Below are 17,466 nucleotides of genomic sequence, written 5' to 3'. Positions count from 1 at the left end.
CTAAAAATAATCAAAGGAGGCAAACAGACATCACTCAAAGGAAGATAGATAAATGGCTGATAGGTACATGAAGGTGAATCCATTGTCATAGAAATAAAAATCAAAACCAAAATGAGAAGTTATTTAGAAGGGCTACCATCAAAAATATAAAAAACAAACAACATACTGGCAAGTGTGGGAAGAAAGGAGAATGTTCACATTCTATCAGCAAGAATGCAGTGTCATGGCCATTGTACAAAAGAGTGTAGAGGCTCCTCAAAAATATGAAAAACAGAAGTGTCGTGTGATCCAGCACTCCCACTACTGTCTGTCCAGCCAAAGCAAATAAAATCACTATATTGAAGAGATATTGACTGCAACGTCATTGACAATAGCTAAGATATAGAATCATCTAAGCACCCATCAGCGAACAAAGGAGTTTAAAACATGGTAGAAACACATAATAGAAGTCGTTCTTTAAAAACCATACGGCTTTTCAGCAAAATCTTGCTAGTGTATGCAATGGTGTCTATGCCAGGGCCTAGCAAACACAGAAGTGGATGCTCACAGTCAGCTATTGGATGGATCACAGGGCCACCAATGGAGGAGCTAGAGAAATTACCCAAGGAGCTAAAGGGATCTGCAACCCTTAGGTGGAACAACAATATGAACTAATCAGTACCCCCCCCCCCGGAGCTCATGTCTCTAGCTGCATATGTATCAGAAGATGGCCTAGTCGGCCATCAGTGAAAAGAGAGGCCCATTGGTCTTGCAAACTTTATATGCCTCAGTACAGGGGAATGCCAGGGCCAAGAAGTGGGAGGATAGGGAAGTTGCGGCGGAGGGTATGGGGGACTTTTGCGATAGCATTAGAAATGTAAATGAAGAAAATACCTAATAAAATAATAATAATAGAACTAACACAAAAAAAAGAACACACACAAAATATACGGCTTTGCAGAAGATTTGCCAAGAGAGTAAGGCAGGGACTCAAATGCGACTACATGATCTCACGGAACGGTGGGATCAGAACCGCTAGCCTCTTGTCAATGGGAGGAGAGGCTCTTGGTCCTGGGAAGACTCGATGCCTTTGTGTAGGGGAATGCCAGGACAGGGAGGCAGGAGTGGGTGAGGAGGGAGGGCGGGTGAGCACCCTCAAAGAAGCAGGGGAGGGGGGATAGCATAGGAGGTTTCCAGAGGGGAAACCGGGAAAGGGCATAATATTTGAAATGTAAATAAATAAAATATCCAATTTAAAAAAAAAAAGGACCGTCCTTGCAACAAAGGCTTGCTAGTGTATGCAATGGTGTGATATAGCTGTCCCTTGTGAGACTAGGCCGGGGCCTAGCAAACACAGAAGTGGATGCTCACAGTCAGCTATTGGATGGATCACAGGGCCCCCAATGGAGGAGCTAGAGAAAGTATCCAAGGAGCTAAAGAGATCTGCAACCCTATCGGAGGAACAACAATATGAACTAACCAGTACCCCGGAGCTCTTGACTCTAGCTGCATATGTATCAAAAGATGACCTAGTCGGCCATCACTGGAAAGAGAGGCCCATTGGTCAGGCAAACGTTATATGCCCCAGTACAGGGGAATGCCAGGGCCAAAAAATGGGAATGGGTGGGGAGGGGAGTAGAGAGGGAGGGGGTGGGGGACTTTTGGGATAGCATTGGAAATGTAATTGAAGAAAATACGTAATAAAAAAATAATAATAAGTTTAAAAAAAAAAAGGACTGCTGGCCTCACAGAACAAAGAGTGGCTACCAGAGACCAGGAAGGGTAGGAGCAGAGAGCAGAGAGGAGGGAGGTAGGGAGTGATTGGCCATGACAGGTTCCAGCTACATAAGAAGCCTCCGTGTCCAGTTTCAGAGTACAGTGAGTTCTCTAGCATTAAGTTCTAGATATTTCAAAATAGCTAGAAAACGGGAAGTTTTAAATATTCTCACTACAAATTATAAGTAGTTAAGATGAATATATAATTGTGCTGATTCGGTGATTATATAATGTGTGCTCATATCAAAATAACTCAGATAATCATAGATTTGTGTGATTATGTGCCAGTTAAAATAACAATAAAAAGTCTGGTTTTTAAAATTACCAGCATTGTTAAGAAAGGATGGAGAAGACTGTGGAAGAGTTTATTTACAAAGACAATACCTGAAGATTCAACTGTCTGCCTTTAGGGTCTCAAAAGGAGAGAGGAAAATAACGGGATAAAAAAAAAAATCTGAAAACTTGTAGGCATTAGATAGGAGTAAGCTCTGCTATTCTGTTGTACAGTAGAGTTTCTACTTTTTGTTTGTTTGTTTGTTTGTTTGTTTGTTTTTTTAATGTGTGTTTCAGGAGGGCTACAAGAAAGCATGTCTCAGGTCTCTACCGCAGAAGAATTATAAATGGAGGAGTTAGTGGGTCTGCTTATTAGTTTGATTTGGTCATGACACTTAAACAGGTGTTGTGGACAACATACTGCGCCTCCCAAAAACATGTTCAAAATGATACCTCCGCTAAGATAGAAGCGGCTTACAAAATTGGTTTCACAATGCGGGAAGTCAGCCTGGACAGTGGTCAAGATCTGTCCAGGACAGAATAGAAGCACAGGCACACATGGCTCAAGTGAGGTGGCGTCTAAGCAGTCATTACATCCAGTCGTCTCATTTGACAGAGATGTCCGGTGACTCTCTAAGAGCTGACAACGGTCTGGTTGCAAGGTCAGAAGTAGGGCCTGTTATTTCTGACCTTCAGTTTGGTAAAAGGCCTTCGTAGAGACTTCCTACTCCGGTAGAGAATTCTACCCAGAACAGAGGAGGAACTACTTTGACCCGGTAGATGGACACACCTCTCTCCTCTTCGGTCTAGCTTTGGCTGTTATTTTACAATAAATTTATTCTGAGTCTAGATTATTACTCTGGAGGGATGGTTAGCTCTTTCCTTTGTATAACTGCGAGTTGCAACAGCTTTCCCCGTGACCCCAGCCTTCCTCCTGGGTCTCCCTCCATCTGGCCTCCCACCTCCTTGTCATATCCTTCCAAATTTGGTGTAGATTTCACAAAATACAAAGTGAAATCTACTATACTATATACTAGCCATGAGCTCTGAGGTGTGCTTAAACACTGTATGTAATCAGCTACGAGGAAAGGGTAGCAGGCCAGGGGAACGCTGCTCATTCAGTCTTCCCAGGAGGGCAACAGACTCTGCTCCGAGATAAAATTCACCTATGTACGGTAAACTCTATTAATTCAGTTATTCGTTTTAAAAATCATTCTGAGATTCTCAATAATATCATATCAGGACTGAGTCGAGAAAGAGAAACAGATGTTTTTTCAGTAAGTTCCACATAACTTCATATTCTTAAATTTAACGATATAAATTTCAATGTTTTTAGATAATGCAGGGAGAGAAAAAGATCATTTAAGGTTAAAGTCTGCCATTATGACCACTGAGGTCCACAAAGTGCATTTTATACTCCAAATGAAGATATCATAGCACATAGTAATAAAGTGAGTCTTTAAACAAAACTAAAAAATATTCAGCTTTAAATTGTATTATGTAAATAATTGACCTTTTAGACTTTAAATAAATATACTACTTTTCTTAACAATCAAATATAGGCTGTTTTAATTTTTTGGAATTTTCTATAGCAGCTGGCATTTAAAGGCTATATTTAACCTAGAATGGCTAACACAAAATCAATAAACATCTGAAAGCATATTGTCTATACTAAATAGAATTCAGAATTATAGCAACAAAATGTTCTAGCATCACTGAAACCAAGAGCAGTGACACTAAAGTGAGTATTTATTACCAACGTTTAAAAAAACAATATCTGATTCATGAAAATTCTATATATAAGGACAAGAGGGTTTAAAGTCCCTAATGAGTGATGAGTCAAATTAGTGGCAAAATCAATCAAAATACGTTCCATATACGGCTAAACAACACTTAAATTTGGCATTGACAAATGCTGTTCAATGTTTTTAATTTATATAACAGCAGGATCACAAGCATATGCTGTCATCTCTGATGCTCCAGGCTATATTAAATTATATAAAGAGTGGAATTTGGGGTCTGTGTACTTACTTTCTTTTTCTCCATTACCCTTTATATACAAATAAATATTTTTAACTTATAGGTACATTTTCCAATATTTTATTAATTCTTTGAGAATTACGTATTTTGAGCATGTTAAGCAGCCTCAGGCCTTTCCTTCCCACACTCTCTACACTTCCAGCCTTTCCTATCCAACTTTAAAATTTAGAAATAACATTTTTTAAAAGATTTATTTATTTACTTTTTATTTACATGAGTATACTGTAGCTATATTCAGACACACCAGATGAGGGCATAGGATCTCATTACAGATGGTTGTGAGCCACCATGTAGGTTCTGGGAACTGAACTCAGGACTTCATGAAGAACAGTGAATGCTCTTAGTCACTGAGCAGTCTCTCCTCCCCAAGGAAGTAACATTTTTAAGGTCAACTTAGACATAGAAAGTATATACATTCATGTACATGCATACACATATTCACACACACAAACACACACACTCACACACACACACACACACACACACACACACGTGTGTGTGCACTCTCAAATAAATGAAAGTTATTACCCAAATACTCCCTCATACATTAAGGAGGTGTTCAAAAGCCATACCCTAATCAATATGAGTAGCAGTCAACCTCCCACTGAGTTTATCATCTATTATGTACCAAAATCCATTCTAAACCCTGGAAATCAAAGAAATAAGCTATAGACAGGCTGGCCCTAGAGCTTACAGTTCAGGGGACTCAGTACTGTGAATCCACCCATTGCTCAGCTGTCAACAGAGCTATTTCTACAGATTAGAACCTTACAAACATTTAGAAGGAGGAAATGAATAACACTTAACATATAGATGCTGAACACTGTATTAATCATATAGCATAGAACAAATTGTTCTACGCACTTAGACTGGCATATCTAAATCTGGTATCAGCTTATGATCGGTGCGTTGCCATATAGAACCAAAATAATTCCCAGAGTCCTGATAAAACAGATGACAAAATGCTATACCAAGCGAGCTAAGCTTGAAATGTAAGGCCTACATCCACATTAGTCCAGGGTCAAGCTTGTGAGCTATGGTCCTTTCTGGCATTAGAATATCTGGCTTACGAAACCAAAGGATACCACCACAAAAAAGACAAAAAATTCCAGGTCATTAAATTATGTAGTATTTTGTTTTTCATCCTAAAGAAGCCACTTTAGGGAGGTTCTTTAAAACATAGCAAAGCAGGGCTATTTGTTGGGAAGGAGGAGGGGAGCTGATGTTTGTTAGGTGTTTGAGACAAGAATGGAACTCCACGGCCCAGGCCATCCTTACATTACCCTAGCCTCATGCTCCCTGTGATCTTCCTCCTGCCGTGGCCACTCTCTAGGAATGGAATGACAAATGTGAGCTACCACCTTCCACTGGAAGCATTGTTTACAAAGAGATGGCCACTTTCAGGCAGCAGCCAAGACAGCACACAATGAAAACTAGTCTTTTAAATCCTCACCTCCTCACAGAGTTATCCAAGCAGAGCCAGAACCTAGACACTGTGGCCAAATCCTGACAACTAAGCTTTAAATTAAAAGTTGGCGTGACTCTTGAAATCCCCCAACATGATCTAAAACTCTAAAATTCTTCTTTTATGGTAGGATATATCTATATTTCACATAATGACTTAGTTATAGAATAAATAAACTTCTTTTTTTCAAACTGTAAGAAATCGTCCGTGTGTGAGGAACTGACCATTTCCAGCTTGGGTTTTGAGGCAGTAGTGTGTTTTCCGAATAGAAAGCTAGAAAGAATCTAGACACGTATTAATTCTGTTCTCACATCAGTTCCGAGCAAAGTGCTGAGTCATCAGGTTCGTCTTGCTGACCAGTGGGGAGGAGCCTGTCAAGGAGGCGAGAGCTGCAGTCCTATTTTCTCAGTGCCGTGATAAATGCTCTCCAAAGCCTGAACCCTAAACTGGACGCCACCAATTAACAGTGTGATCCTTGCCTGTGAAGTTGTTGGAAATAGAGGTCCTGCAGCCCTGTTTCAGGATGCACGGCTTAGGGAAATTCCTCCGCATGGCACAGAGAAGTTTAAGAGGCAATGAACTAAGGCTGAACAAATCACAGAACTAGCACAGCCCATTCAGTGTTTGGGATATGTATAAACTCCTGTATATCTAGTACATCTCTAGAGACTCTAAGAGGTTGGATGGGAACCCACCAGAGATACCCATTCAGACATAGTTTGTAGCCGATTGAAAGTCTTTCATTCTATCCTACTGGGGCTAGAATGAAATACTAGCCCCAGGTATTCAGGAATTCAGGAATGAATACTCAGGTATTCAGGTCCTAAATACAACATCAAGTGTCCAGAGTAAGGGGTTGTTGAAGGCAGATACCATGTCCTGGCAGCTAGCTCTGCAGTTGCAGGGGATGATGGGCAAGCAATTTAACAGGAGCTAAAATGAGCATTTAGCTGGGGGGAGGGCTCAGTTGGAGTGCCTCCCTCTCCCCACCCCCACCCCCAACTCCCATGTTCTGAACCAGCAATTAGTTTAACAGAAGCTAAGTTGTAAGTTAACCATGGCATGTTGACGTTGGGTTCCTAGAAGAGAGTTGGGTAGTTTTCCATGGAGTTCTTTGGTGAGGAGATTAAATTCAAGTTAAACCAGAAATGGCCTCAGCAAGACTACAAGATGGAAGACCATCTGCGCTGTCTTGCCCTGTCAGCAGGCCACCAACTTCAGAGTGAGTTCATCGTCAAATATATGAAGAAATAAAACTAAATACTGGAACCACATGGAGCCGCTCATCTTCTCATTCTGTCCCTCCCGCTGGTCCTGTCACTGCCAACCAGAGTCTACACGTAGAGCTGAGAGTCATGGCTGGAGATGACAGAAGAGTCGGGACACATGTCCCTAACATGTCATGTCCATATACCTTGAAGGCACACTCATGACCCTTCACACACAGACAGCCTATAGATGCATCTCTTGACTAAGAAGTGATTTCAAACCTGAATTCATTGTCACAGTTTAATAACTCTGGGACCTTCACATTGGAGAGAGTTTTCACATCTAAGTTCTACACTACAAGTTAAAAGACTGTTCCATCATGGCAACCCGTCAGTGCCAGATCTCCAGTTAGATGTTAGCTAGCATCTCCACAATTCTGTAAGGTCTCTGCCATTTTGTCATCTTCCACTCAGTCTCTTTCACTCCTTCATATTCCCAGCCTGGCTCTCTTAGGCATTTGAATTTGCATTCTAGGCCATGCCATATCTCTGATTCAAAGTCACTCAACGTGTGCAATCCAAGAGGGGAACTGGCTCTGGGAGTCACTCCTTTGGCTGGTGGACTTTGTGAGCGGTAGGCAACTGACAGCACGGAGATTCTTCCCTTTACACACACAGGATGCTGGTTTTCCTTCACCGCTCACCCTGACTCAGACATTTTGACTACTTTAACTAGCTCTTTTCAGGTCTGTTCTTCACAATTAAAAATAAGAGTGACCAGCAAAAGTGGGTACAGAACAGTGTGTTGCCTTTCCTGTCTCTTGTTGAGATAAAGCAATAACAGAGACAATGCTTGCAATTCATATCGTAGATGTCTGCGGCCCCAGAAAAACATCGTATGACAAAGCCTGAGTCCTCACTGTGGGATTTGGAGGTGGATCTTGTTGGCTAATTGCGTCAGAAGAGCGGAGCCCCCATGAATAAAGTATCCCCTATAATGGAGGCACAATTTACAGTGGCACTCTCCCCACACACACACACACCCTCTCTCTTCCCCTCTCCCCTCCTCCTCCAAGAAGGTGTCTGTCTTCACCAGAAAACAGACCTTCGCCAGACAGGTCTGCTGGCCCTCTGCTTTTGAAACCTCAGCTTCTGGACCTATGAAAAATAAATGTTTGCATATAAGCCTCCTGGTCTGTGGTATTTTTGTTATAGCAAAGCTGACTGACAGGGTTAAATACATAATAAATGGACTTTTCCATTTATTATGTATTATATACATAAGGGTTATTATGTTTTGGAATTTACAACTTTTGAATAAATGTATCTAATGATTATATAACATGTGAAGATTTATTTGTTAACCTACTTCTACTTGGGTTGATCAAACCAAACCTCTTTAGGTGAGTGGCAGTGAGAACAAACAGTAGATGAAGACATGATGTTACAAAGCCTGAGACCCACTGCCTATCACAACTGGTGTTACATAAAAAGTGCACCAGAAGACTAAGACACTTAAACAAACCAGCTCATGAGATTTAACCTGATTCAATGTTATGGTCCCAAGTCTATTATCTTTAGCCACCATCAACACCATCATCACCAGCACCAGCACCATCACCGCCGTCATCATCGTCATTGTCATCATCAACAACAACTCTAATTGCCTTGCAAACTCAACCTAAGAGAGATGTTGCTGCAGAACTGAGGAAAGAAGGTGATCCTCTTATTACCCCACAACTACCTATTCTTTGAGCTGCATCAACAACCTCCAGCATCCTTGCCACCGCTCCACACAAGGTTTATAATATCTACATACATCATCTCCTAAGCAAAACAAAATATCAAGCTAACGGGTGTTCACCACCTAGCAAATGATGTGAGGCCTGACTATGCCTTAAAATAGCAAAGTCTAAAATTTGACCCAATTCTAAGCATAAATTTATGAGCTCACCAATTATGGGTCCAAAGAGTTTCATAAGGGGAGTGTTTGTGATAATAGCAAACATGTAGGCTAGCAGGAAACTATTACCATGTAACATTCTAAGAACTACCCTTCCCCAGCCCATCCCAAAAATACCTAAGTTCGATTTGTTCACTGAACGCAAATTCCCCAAATCAGGCCTCTGTTTTCTAGCTTACGACGCTCTGAAGTCTTTCCCCTCACTCGTTGACCTTGGGATTGCCTCACTGAAATATAGAAGCACTGCCTGCTTCCTCCCCCAAATACACCATGAAAAAAGAACTAAAGTTGCAGCTTTTTCACTCAATTTAACTCGAACTTCTGAAGGACAGCACAAACAAAGCTTGACCCTATCACTGTCACAATGTCCACTGGCAATTTCTCAGAGGGAATCTGAACTCTCCAGCGCCAACAGACATGAGTGGCTATTCACCATACGTCAATAACAAGGTAGAACCAGAAATAACATTCAGGCACTTTTCCCTTAAATAAGATGATACTACGTAGTGCTTCTGTGGGTATGGGACTATCCATGAGTTAGCACAGAATATATATTAATTATATCATATTATTATATTATATTAATTATATTATCTTATAAGTATGTGTTGTTTTCCTCCAATATTTTGAAGTGACCACTTCTGAATTCTCACCTGACAGGAACAGTCACACAATTATTCCATTACAACATAACGCTCTATTGTCTCAGTAAAACTTGTCTGAGAATTCCCCTCTCAAGGAAAATATTCTAGATAAAGAATATTTTCTAGAATATATTCTGTTGTCACACAGCTAACATGTTGCTAGTTAGATTCTAACTAACACACACACACATACACATATGACACAAAGCTTTTCTGGTTACATGTCCAGTATACAAAGACAAAAACTATAAATCCAGGACAAAACCAATCGGAGCAAATAACCCACCTTGCTTTTCTTACTAGATCTTTTTCATTATAGAGTGAGTATACATGAAGTATGAGCATTAGGAGAGAGTAAGCATATTTACTTACTGAATATTTAAGTACAATTTTCATTGTACTTTCCAAAAAAAAAGACATTTTAAAGAAGATAAAACGCTAAGCCATAAATGAAATAATACCAGGGAAGCATTTGCACATAGAGAGGATAATTTTAAATTACAGGGTTTTTTGTTTGCTCTAGAAAGAATCTGTCTCCTCACAGCCCAGCCCATTGTGACTTGAAACTTGAGTTCTAGAACACAAATCTACTGTCCCCGAACCTTGCATCTAGCATACACTGTGGATATGTCCATATATTTGTTCACAAAGAGAAGCCTGATTCACCAAAGAAAGCAAAGCATTGTTCTGAACTATTAAACTCAACCCTAAATTCCCTACGCGGCAAGCCCAGGATATAGGCAACTGACACTGCAAACGGGAAGGTTTGGGATCTCTGCGTGGCCTTTAAAGGGTAACACAGTTGCCCTTTCACATGCAAGCAATTATACACTGACCAGTTTGTAGGGGGGAAATGCATAAATGTGAAAATATTTAGTGAAACAAACTTTCTCATCAAGGGCTACCGGAACTCTCTGTGTTTCACATTGTATGGGTTTTGTTCTACAAAGCCCATAATTAAGAGACCTGTCTGGCTGGTTGTCGCCATTTTACCAAATATTAACCTTGCAGTCATAGTCATTGCTAGACTGCAACATTGTTGCATTATTGGGTCTCTCGGTGAGGAGTTTCCACAATCTACTGCATAGAGAAAGCCATAGAAATATGACTTTAATGGAATGCCTAGATGTAACGATGGCAGGGGAAAGGGAAATGTACCTTTGCTAACTGGCCATTCAGGGGAAATCATAAAACAATTACAGCTACTGTGGAGTAATTTAGGAGACTGGAGGAAGCGATACAATATAGGCAAGGATACTCTGGTTTGATTCTTTAACTCTATCCCTTGTCTCAGAGGGATCACAGTGAACAAACCAGAAGGCTCTCCTTGGAGCTTGTGTCTCCACTATTCATCTGGTTTTCTGGCAAACTAAGTTCTGTATCTTCTGACAGCAATGCCAACCAATTGCCAAATGGACACTGAGTCGGTGAAGAGCCTGTTGCAGGCTATTCAAGGAGACCCAACAAATGCATGTGATATCCACATTGAGAATGGGTGAGTTTTAGAAACTGAACACAAGCTTTGAGTGTGATATCAGTGGAGCCGATTTGTAACTACCATCTATTAATAGCATCAATATGCTTCAATGCCACTAGGAAGATTTGCAATGGGACTGTGGAGAAACGTGCTTAAAAAGTAATATGCAGATATGTCCTATGCTTTAAAATGTGTTAGCATTCTCATGCTGCTGACAACCAACACTTCCTAAGACGTCCCTCCACAGAGTGAAAAACTGACTTTTATGTTTTGAGTTTGTAATTTAGTCAATAAATTATCTCAAAAAAAAAAAAAAGAAAAGTATATGTGTTACTTGTAACAATGGGTCAAAGTGTAAAACTCAACTATAAATTATCTTGTTGAACCATAAATGCAGTTGTGCTATAGGTCAAGTCATATAAATCAGTGGGAAACCTAGATATCAAAAAATAAAGGCCTTTAATCAAGTTGTCTCTGTCTCCTCCTTTAACAGAAAATCAATATATCATCTGCATTCCATGAAAACATTTGCATACATAGGGATATAGAGATTGTACAAAAACTTAATGCACAAGAAATATATTTAAATTCTACTTTCTTCCTATTCTAATAAGTACAGTCATTTCTCTTAAAGATTTTATAAGAAACTGAAGCAGAAGACAAAACTGAGCAGTTTTACTCCATGAGGAGAACTGAAACACTACTCTGAATGGATATCCTAGGACCTTCGGGAAACTATGTAACATGTCAGGGTCCCGTGACAACTGAGGGTTTGCTACTCCAGCCTGTCTCTAACCCATTTCAGACCACACTACAAACCCCCTCAGAAGACTGCTGGTAACCTGTAAACCCATCTCCTCTTTATCAATGAGATGTTTAAATAGCTCAATATGTTCAGATAGAGTTCCAAAGAATTTCCCAACAAAATGGCAAATTCTGAGTCCTATCCTGAGTCATCCCAAAGCCAGTGACTCAGAAGGAAGCCGCATCCTGTGAAACGCTGGGCGAGCCAGGGGCCCCGAAATGATGTCAATTCAGCTGCCGTGGCCTTCGTAACTAGCAGCAGTTGGCATTAATGAATGTCTTCTCTCTGTTTTGATGCAGCCCTACTCGTAACAGATTGGTGGATTGCACTTGTAACTGTGCCCAGAAGCATAGATTGAGGCGGATTACACTGGATGTTTATTTTACCCCCGCATATCCTTTTCACCAAAGGAAACAAAACTGCAGGACGTGGTAAAGTTCCTTGTTTTTACTTGAATTTCCAGTGAACAAAAAAGCCGCAGAATAACACTACCTAACGAGGCATCTCTAAGGAAGTACTGCAGAGTGAACAGGAGAGGCACTCGGATTGCTTCAGCTTTTCAAATATGTAACCCAACGTCACTTTGGAAAGCTCCTCCTTCGGGGCTTCATTATAAACCTTATTAGTAAATGCCCATCTGTTTGCAATGACTCCTCAACTCAAATGTGCTCAAACAGAACCGTTTTGTTGTTGTTGCTGTTGTTGTTGTTGTTGTTGTTGTTGTTGTTGTTGTTTAGGGCGGTGATAAGAAGGGCCTAGTGAGTGCTGGAGAGTCCCCATCCTGTGCAGGGTAATCCAGAAGATCCAGTTGGCACTGGATCAACCTTAAAATGTACTCTGTGCATTTCCATGTGAAAATGCCATTTAAGCGGGCTATCAAAACACTGTCTCACAGATAGTAGATCCAGGACTACTAAATCTTTCTGATGAGACATAACACAATTTCTCTAAAATGTTAGATCACCCCCAAAAGTTTCAGCACTTTATAAATTTTTAAGAGGGGTAAGTGGCTCTGTCTAAAAATAGACCTTTCTCTACAGCCGTGTCATCGAGTTCTATTACTTGGTGGCTAGTGAACACTATAATGCAGATAACGTAGTGCCTACGAACAGTGGATCCACGCCGACCCAAGCTGACAGCATCTTTTCTCTCCAGTTTGTCACTGTTAAAGTAACTAACGCTCCTCAGGTTCAGAATCACACGTGCGCACACTCACTCAGAGCCCTCACACTCCCCTCTGCCACAACTTATAGCATTATGTAGGCATTTGCTTTGACACAAAGGTTCCCTGAGTCCTCTAAAAGAAACACACACCAAATAGCACTGTATGTAAATGGAAAGGAAAACCTAGTCACCCACTGCTCCTAAAGGCAAGAAAAGAACCAAGACTTTGATCAGCCTTTTGAAAGCCATTTTGAATAAAACAGCACTAAAACTATGTTTGCCTCTTACAAGGCTCCCCGTGCCTGAGTGCTCTGTTGGCAGTAACAGGCTTCCTCAAAACCTTACACACGTAAACAATACAGTCCACTTGTTTGCACTGGAAATTGTGGGAATTAGAATAAAATAAGCTTCAGTGTGGTTACTGATGGCCTGTAAGTGGTTACTGGTGGCTTTTAAAAATAAAGACTCTTAAAAGGTCACAATCCAAATAGCGGCCTCGAGAGATCCAGAACAGCGTGGATCAGGAAAAGAGACAAACATGCCTGACCTGTTCCTGAAAATGCACGGTGTCGGGTGCCGGTTTTGAAACTGTAAAGGACTCACTAGTTTGGGCATCGATGCCTGAACATGGAAAGGGTAAATACGATATCCTTATGCTCTGATTCTTTAAAACATCAAATGTAGTTTTAATCTTCTTCGCCAGTAATCTCTATTACTTCACATGGAAACCTTAAATTAATTACTCAACTGTCTTAACTTACCTTGCCTAATAGAGCAGTTTAAAGGTGCTAATTGATAACCGTAGGAAGGAGGATGGCCAAAGCAATCTGACTGGGCAGACAGGAACCAGATAATTATTAGTCGGTCCACAGTCATTGAAATTCACCCAGTCCTGAGTAAGGCCCTGGGATACCGAGTGATTGGGGGGGTTGGGGGGGGGAGAGGTGCTCTTCATAGGGTGGGGGAAACTTAGGTTCTGAGACTGAGATGAGCTTTTGTTTCTTTGTTTTTAACCCCACGGAGGACTTTGATATTCAAGGGGAGATTTCACAGTCACAAAAGGAGGCCGGTTCATCCTCTCTCTTATTGGCAGGAGATGAACTCACTCAGCCCAGGGTGTGGAAGAGCTGGTCACTGTAGTAACTACACATTCAATTCCCAAGGCTTCAGGCAATTGTTTAACACTGGCCACGCAGTGGAATGTGGAGCAAGAGGAAAAGCTTGGTCTCCCTAGGGCTCTTAGAGAGCCTATGGAGTGGCCTCCAGAGGAGGCCGGATGGCTCAGCCCGCAGCTCCAGAGAAACAGAGCGACAGACCTCAAACTTTGCCTTTGCAGAAGCGCCTTCTGTAAATGTGGCATTGCTGACTAAGAGCCAAGAGTCATCCCTCCCCTGAAGAAAACACCTCCTGGGAGACACCTAGCCTCTTAGAAGGAGGAATGGACAGCAAAGCAGGTGGGCAGAAAAAGATCTGTGCTACTGGCAAGATGTGGAAGTCATCTACCCGGAAAGAAATGACAAGCCATTAGTCGTGGCCCCCACCCCCACACCCCGAACTGTGCTCTCCCCCACACCCCCCGCCAACGCTGTTTATTAAACGATACTTTAGGAAAGCTCCCTTGAAGTACCCTTTACAGAAAGCAGTTTCCTTCGGTAATACCGAGACTGTTCCCAGAGCTAAATAAACCTTTAAGCGGGTGAGGCCCCGGAACTTATGAATGTGATTCTTTGTGGAAATAGTTAGAGGTGGACGAGTCAATATTCTCCTGGAAACGCCCACCCTCTGCAGACAGGCCTGGGAATTAACTAGTCAGAAGTGGACAGAAAGTAGACATTCCAGATGCGAGAGCTTCCCGTGGACCATCACCCCTCACTGATTTCTCCCTTGACTGCGACCCCCCCCCCCAACTGCTTATGAAAAGTGTCAGATGCCCACCAGCCAGGACTGGTGAGGGATCCATTTGAACCCCATTTCGGTCCTCGCCTGGGTCTCTCGCCTTCTGAAATAAGATGGACCCTGCTCCCCAAGCCTCCTGCCATGGCTCTGTCCCCCTCCGGGCGTCCCTCTTCCCCGCCCCTATCCTCGCCGTCTGCCGGGAGGGGAGGGGGCAGGAGGATGCCGACTGCGGGACCACAGCTACCCTCATCTTGGCCTCCTGGGACGAGCCGGTTTCTGCCCCCGGGCCCAGTTGATAGTCAAGGGAAGAGACAGTACTGGTGAGGGCTGTGGAGGCGCGCAGACCTCGCGCGGCCACTGTGGTCCCCAAAGCCCGAAGGCCCCCGAAGGCGCGGCTCGCACCTACCTGCAGCCGGGCGTCCCGGGGGCGGCAGCACCTAGCGATGGTCCGGTAGCTTCCGCGGGCCGACGCCAGCCTCACCGCTCCTGCATCGCTTCCGAGATGCCGGTCCGCTGGCACCATCCAGGGGCATAGGGACCTCAAGTCCGCCGGTGTGTGTTCGCAGAGGGCGAGCGAGTGTGAGTGCTGCCTCCTCCGAAGGCTAAAGGGGGGCTCGGCAGCGTCTTCACCTACAAGCTGGGGTCCCCCTTCCCCGAAGCAAAAGGAAGGTGCAGCGCGCGAGGTCGGTCCCCGGGCTCTGCTCTTTATCCCACAGTGTCAAAGTAATCGGAAGGGTCGTCGACCGAGGGGGAGAGCCAAAGTCTCCGCAGCCCCCGGCGGCGCCCGCGGTCGCCCGCTGTCCCCGGCGATGCGCTGCGCGCGGTGGTGCGCTCGGCTCCCGCGACTGCGAGGATCCAGGCGGGCTCCAGCCACCGCCGCTCTTATTCCATCTCCGGTTTGTTTGCTTTGAGCGGCGAGCGAGGACTTTTCCTCTCGCCCCGCGTCGGCTCTCCCTTGCACACAAACGCGCGCGCTCACACGTTCCCCCTCTCCCGCCCTCCCCCGGGTTCTCTAGGGAAAGGCAATTGGACGCGGTGATTCACCTTCAGCAGAGCAGCCTCCGCCGCCGAGCACACTCCTCGAGTTCCCCGGCTCTCCCAGGTCTGCAGGCTCCCGGTGTGGAGCGGTTCTGAGCAGGCTCGCGGGCTGTGCGCTCGGCCGGCGTCCTCCCCGGGAGACGCCTGCGTTCCCGCAGCTCGCACTCGGGTCCCGCGGGTGCCCTCTCGGACACCTGGGCGCCGTCGAGTCGCGTCCACTTAGCAGCAACTCCCGGCCAGCTGCAGCCCCTCGATCGCGCCTCCAAGTGCAGCCGGTAGAGCTCCTCGCATCCCACCCGCCGCCACTCTCCGCATCGTGTGCTCCAAGGGAGGGAACCCCTCTGCTGTCCCCCCAAGTCACGAGCGCGCCGGCACCTTCACCACCTTGGAGGTGCGAGTTCCAGCAGCAGACACAAGCGAGCAGGTGTCGCCTGTGTCACTTCGCCAAAGGCGGGAGTGAGAAAGAACGGAACAAGGGGAGGGGCCCGAGGAAACAAATCCAGATCACCAGAAGAAAAAAAAAAAAAAAGCCAAAAAATAAAATAAAATAAAATAATTTTAAAAAGCAATCAAAGCTTCTCCCTCTCTGAGTCCCACCACAAGCTCTGTACTGTTAAAATACACTAAAGATAATGTTCGAAAGTCACCCCAACGGGCAGAGCCCTGCTAGTCCACCCTAGACCCCTGTTCCACTCAGCGGGCTGGCCGTTGGGAGCGACTGGCCCCACTGTACAAAGCACAGAGAAGGCAGGCAAAGATGGGTTCTGACACTCCAGGCTGAGTTAAGCAGTAAAATGGGACGGCTGGACCGGGAGGCTTTGACTCCCTCTGTCTCCCTCCCAATTCTGTCAGCAGTGGCTGCAGATGCTGAGAGCAAACCACCTTCCTGCAGAAAGAAAAAAAAAAAAAAAAAAGTATAAGACAGCAAACGTTGCAAATGCTGGACTATGTCTCCCTCTAGCGGTAAATCTGGATTAGAACGCTTTGCCGGCTGTCACGGAGACTCATAATTTTTCTTCCAAAAAAATAAACAAGAATTTTCTTACACTATCCGATTTAAGAGGATTTTGAATTTCTACAACTAACAAATTCTGACAGAGTCAAAGTTAAGGGGGTTTTAACACAATCCCATGATAGCATATTCATTGCTAAAGGAATATCCTAACTTTACAGAGATTTCAGAGACAGATCCTAGAAGGTCATGTCCTTAAGGTTTGGCCAAATTGGGTCCTGGTTTAAGCGGTGTACATAAGATCTTCCAAGAAAGGACTTCTTAGACTCAGCTCATTTTGATCGTGCTTATGAATGAGAAAACATTTAAGCTAGTGGTTAGGATAGTACGAAAAATGAGTAAGACTTAGACACAATGAGAGAAAATGTCGACTCTGGAACGCTTACTCAGGGATCTTGTCTGTAACTGACTCCTCTCTCGTTCCACTAGGTTAATTTTTCAAACTAGCTAAATTCTCCCCAGGTCTAAGTAGTTGTGTTTCCCCAGCCCTGAGTCATTGAAAGATTAGCATAATTCTTTCCACCATCTATAAACTACCACTTATTACCATAGTTACTAAGAACTAAGGAATATGTTTTAGCTGGTGATTTTATGGTAACATAATTTAGCCTTATTTTCTATCTAAAGGGTTTTATGTAGTTGATTTGGGAGGGCTATTTTAACAAAGCATTCCTGCAAATTTTATTAAAAAGATTTGTTACGTCAGACACAACTAAGCTAGGCACA

The 17,466-nt window shown here is 43.6% G+C and overlaps 1 protein-coding gene across 6 annotated transcripts in view; it reads right to left on the bottom strand.

The window, feature by feature from the left end:
• The window catches only part of Tafa2 (TAFA chemokine like family member 2), a 477,181-nt gene extending 460,567 nt beyond the window's left edge, over window positions 1–16,614 (bottom strand). For 4 of the 6 annotated variants that reach the window (NR_153334.1, NR_045514.1, NM_182807.3 and 1 more), the window contains exon 1: window positions 15,097–16,562. The gene's annotated coding sequence lies outside the window, so the exon portion shown is untranslated. Of the gene's footprint in view, window positions 1–15,096 lie in introns of all 6 variants that reach the window. The other 2 variants (XM_017313953.2, XM_017313952.2) reach the window with 1 other exon arrangement.
• Between the last annotated feature and the right edge of the window lie 852 nt (window positions 16,615–17,466).

The sequence above is a fragment of the Mus musculus genome, chromosome 10 (assembly GCF_000001635.26).
Source record: "Mus musculus strain C57BL/6J chromosome 10, GRCm38.p6 C57BL/6J".
NCBI lineage: Eukaryota > Metazoa > Chordata > Mammalia > Rodentia > Muridae > Mus > Mus musculus.
Note: the sequence above shows the minus strand (reverse complement) of the source record. Positions and strands in the feature narration are given on the sequence as shown.